The 4,934-nt window shown below is 37.2% G+C and overlaps 1 pseudogene; it reads right to left on the bottom strand.

Annotated features, from left to right (window-relative positions):
* Positions 1-790: 790 nt before the first annotated feature.
* On the bottom strand, positions 791-2,013 carry LOC117013735 (RNA-binding motif, single-stranded-interacting protein 2-like; annotated as a pseudogene).
* Positions 2,014-4,934: the final 2,921 nt, after the last annotated feature.

Here is a 4,934-nt window from a genome sequence, read left to right as displayed (position 1 = left end):
ACTTTTACTTTCTGCTTTCCTAAACAATTAAGTTTTTTTGTTTGTTTGTTTGGTGAATGATGCAATTATTACACAAAGTTTCCAGGTGTAGGTTTGTAATTATTTATATTGCTTAGGAATTGATGTCTTTCTTCCATCCAAGAGCTCTTGTCTTTTTCAGTTAATGAAAAAATCACAGACACTATCTCTTGAAAGATCAACTCTCTCTGTCAAAAATATTTCTTCTTTTTATTGTTATGAAGCTCAATTCAAATTATGTCGGATCATGTACTCCCGACCAAGTTTTCTTCACCTCTTTTTCAGGTTTTTCTATCTCTTTGTACTATGTTCTCCTAATTGTCTCATTTTAATCTTCTACTTCACTAGTTAAGTCTTCAACTCTGTTTCATATGCCTATGGATTTTCTTTTACTTCAATGCGTATATTTTTACATTTAGAAATTCATTGTGTGTCTATTTAAAATGCTTACATTTGTTTTATAGTAGTTTATTTTGTTTTTGCAAAGAAAAAATGTGTTTTTTTTATTTGTTTTTTAAAAAATTTCCTTGAATGTAGCACACACAGAAAGTGATGGTTCCCCCAGGCCCCATCAGGAATGGAGGAGTAGAAGAGGGCAAGAGAACAGAGATTTCTTTTCCAGGCCCAGGCATGTGAAAAATGATGGACAAGCATTAGTTCTCAGGAGGACCCCCAGATGGTCTGTATTACTGGTTAGCCCTCTGGAGCTGAGAGCATCAGCATCTCCAATAATTCATTTGTATTCAACAAAGATGGGGAAGGAAATTCCCTTTTACTTGTCAGAATGGAAAGAATAGACCCCATGGTCTGAGGGAGTATCCACCATCACTTGATTTTGCTGACCACTGCTCTCCTCAGCTAAAACATTGGGAGAAGGCACAGAGGTGGACTGGGAGACGTAAGCTCCTTGCATAGCTGCTGCTCTTGGTGCAAATATACCCATGGTGCTGAGGGACAGGTGGCCCAATTGCTGGGGAAGTGGTCCCATCATGGAGGCAGACTGGAGAGAAATGGGGTGATCAACCCCTGGTGTGAGAACTGAACCTGAAGGCTGCATGACGTATAACTGGTATGGTGCATCCAAGATGGGTTAGGTACTGGTAGAGGAGATGTCTGAGTTACTCTCTGATATGAAGATATGGGAGATGGAAGACATGGGGAGAGTGCAGACTGAGCAAGCATACTGTTGAGGGTGATGTTTTAAGGAGTTGGGCAAAACACATCCTGAAGAGCTGTTGTGGGGTCATAGGTCAAGGCCATACCACCCGTGTCTCCATTCCTTGGCCAGGCCTGTCCGTTTTTGCTCCAATTTTCCTTGGTTTTATCATTTCTTTGGACCACCATCAGTAAATTTGCAAAGCAATAGATTAAATGGGGCTGGCACTCCAGGGGGTGTCTTAATATATTTTCTATTAAAGTGGGTGATGATGGCTTTACACTTCTCTATGGACTCCATCCTTGCAAAGCCAACCTCTCTGCTGATCCTGCTGGTGTCTCAAAGGATTTGAGTGGAGAGAACCTGGCCAAAGTGTTTCAGCATTCCTTCCAGTTCTTGCTTATCCATTGACAGTGGGAGGTTTGATATGTGTACATTTGTGGGGTCCTACTCCTGTTGCTTTGCCATCTTTGCCGATATATTACTGGTTTTCAGTGCTGTTACATTCTGTGTGGCTGAAGAACTGTCAAGGTCCACAAAGCATAGCCTTTGCATTTGTTTGTGGTCTTGTCCAGGATGGCTTTAGTGGAAACAATCTTGCCATATGACAGCCACAGCTAGACAAGGTCCAGGTCAGTTGTACCTGGTGGCAATCCCTGGATGTAGAAGTTACGTTTGCTCAGCCGGTTGTTTCCATTGCTCCCATTGCTACTGTTAGAGGTACTGTGGCTTAGACTAGGTGGTGCCTTCTGCTGAGATGGTAACACACATGACTTCTTATTGTCCTTCTTATAGCCAAAAGTCCAAATTCCAGGTCTGGAAGTCACTGATAACAGCATTTTCTCTTTAATATTAGGGAGCTGAGAGAAAGAAGAGGGAGAGGGTTAGGGAGGGGGAAGAGAGAAGAAGAAGGAGACAGAGGAAGAGCTATAATACCCTACTCTTTTCATTTCGTTTCTAGTTCTTCATGTTATACCTGCCCACATATTGAGCATACTTATCTAATAGTCACTTTCAGACAATTTAGTAGCTATTTTCAGTTTTTGTGCTGTTTTTGTTTATGTGTGGACTCTTTCTTATCATGGTTTATTTCCTCATGTGGTCTGTAATTATTTTGTGTGGGTGTGCTCCTCTTCAAATTTTTTTTTTAATTCTGTGTGGTTTTTGAATATCCTCAATTTTCAAAACATTGAAATAGAGTGGATTTGGTTTGGTTTCTGTTAGGGATCCCAGGAATTTTGATGGCTCTACCAGATTCTGTTTATGTCTTATTTAGTGGTTCTTATACTATATAAGTATTATAAATCAGGATTCTATATCTACATACATGAATTTTTGGGGTTTTTATATTTATTTCCCCACTCAAAGCCCAGAAAGAAGAAGAGCTTTTGTAATTTTGCTGGCGTATTGGATGATTTTTTTTTTTTTTAGATCCTAAGAGTAGGTAGTATTTGGAGCTCAAGACTTAATTCAGCAGCGAGAAAAGTTCTAGTTTTCTGTTTAAATTTCATATTCACAGTTCTTTAGAATCTCTTCCTGGTCTAAACACCTCACGGATCCCTACTTTATTAGCTTTGCCTTCGGTTCTGATTTTTTTCTCTTTATTTCAAGCACCTGGGGAATTTGTCTTTTGTCTGACTTGGTTGTGAATGTAAATATTTTGTCTAGCATCTTTGTGTGTGTGAGTGTGTTTGTGGTTCATAGGGTGAACCATTTGAGTACAGTCTACCATCTTGTCTGAGTCTAAAAATTCATTTTAGAGAAGAAGTAATTTAGTTATGAGCAATAATCAGTATATAGAGTATGTAAGTGTAGATGACAAAAAAAAAATCCCTTTCTATTTCCAGGGAAACAAACCAAATAAGCAACTTGTTTTATGTGCTTGAATATTTATATATTTATACAATATAAACACTCTTCTACAGTCCTTGGGTTGTATCTGGAGAAATTATTCTGTCTTGCATGAAGATCCAAAGCTAGGATCTTAGCATTTTACGTTATTACTCTAAAATTTGGAAAGCAGTTGGATTTACTGGATGAAACGTAAATGTGTCTCTAATTGATTGTTTCTCATTGTCATCCTGCTACACTTCCAGCTGTTGTCGTAAAACAGTTTTTGAGCTTTACAATTCCTTCAGCAAACAAGCTCACTACAGGACAGAATCTGAACTTTCCTGAGTCTATGAGTACATGACTAGTTTTAAGGTCACTATTTCCTAAGGAAAAAATATATGAAGTGTGACAGTTATTAGCCTGATTTTTAATAAATGTACAGTTATATATATATATATATATATATATATATATATATATATATATTCCAAATGATTTTTTACATTCATTGGGTAATTGATGTATTTAGAGTCTGTTGCCTCTAATACAGAACTTCAGCCACTGCCGTGATTCCCCCAAACCTTTTGTCACAGTATTGTTGGAAGCATCTATAAGGTTTGGTTACCATGGTGGGGAGGGGTCTACAGATTCCACACACACCACAAAGTAATTGAAGTTCCTCTTTTTTCATTTCTTGGCTTCCCAAGTATTGAATCCTACAGGTCCATTTTCTTTCACTCAATTACACCCCTACAGATCCCGTCATGACTCTGACTAGCAGACCTCTTTTCATTGCTGCAGACCCATTGTGTTCTTCTGCTCCTTCCATTGATCACGGCATGTGCTTGGTATGCACGTTCTTGCTGCCTGCAGTGATATACTAGATTGTTTGGGTTTCTCATAGATTTTTTTGTTCAATAGGGAAAATGCTTTTTTTTTTCCCTTTCCTTTTTGTATTATTTTCAAAAATGTAATGACAAACTAGAGCTGCTCGTTCTCCAATGTCTCACAACGATTGTAGGAAACTGCTGTTAAATTTCTGTTTGTAGTTCTCCCTCCTTCTATGTGACTTAGATACTTGTCAGTTGGGGATTGGGTCAAAAGAAATCAAATTTCCTTCATTTTACTTTCAAAGAGACTCCTATTGGTTCAGTTCTGTCCTATAGCTTTGGTAAACATACGTAGCAGTAATCCAAGGTGGGACCTCTGTCTTTTATTCAAAAAACATTTTTTAAGGTGTGCACTCTACTTGGTCACTCGCTTGTAACAAATAGAGTATAAGAAGGAACAATTATTAACTTTTCAGTGGAGAAACCTGACAAACACCATTTTAACGAAGTGGTCCATTTCAACATCAACATCATCACTAATGTTAATACCAGAGTCCCAAATATGATATGATGAAAAGGGCACTTTATCTCCATGATATACTTCCCCAAAAGCAATAAACTGGGTGTAGGTCTGAGAAACCACTAAACAAACTCAAATCGAGGATCACTTTACAGAATAACTTGCCAGTACTCTTAAAATAATGAAGGTCATGAAAAACAAGGAAAGAGTGAGAAACTGTCATGACTGACTGAGGCAACATGATAACTAAATACAACATAGTATTCTAGATCAGATCCTAAACAGGAAAAGAGCATTTGTGAAAAAAAAACAAAAAAAAAAACTAGTAAAAATCCAAATAAAAGATTTTGTTTATATGTTAGTATTGTATTAAAATTTTCTTAATTTCAATAAATGCACCATGGGTTTGTGTGGCATAAAGATTAGGGAAAGCTTCCTGAAGTTTACTAATGTATTCTCTTTACAATTCTTCCATAAAACTAAAATTATTTCACATAAACTATTTTCTTTAAAGAAATTAAGTTCCTTCTATAATTTAAAAATCTCATGTGAATGCATACTCATCAGGTTCTCCTAG

Source organism: Rhinolophus ferrumequinum, chromosome 21 (genome assembly GCF_004115265.2).
Source record: "Rhinolophus ferrumequinum isolate MPI-CBG mRhiFer1 chromosome 21, mRhiFer1_v1.p, whole genome shotgun sequence".
NCBI classification, from domain to species: Eukaryota; Metazoa; Chordata; class Mammalia; order Chiroptera; family Rhinolophidae; genus Rhinolophus; species Rhinolophus ferrumequinum.
The sequence above is the reverse complement of the archived record's forward strand: the minus strand, read 5'-3'. Positions and strand labels throughout refer to the sequence as shown.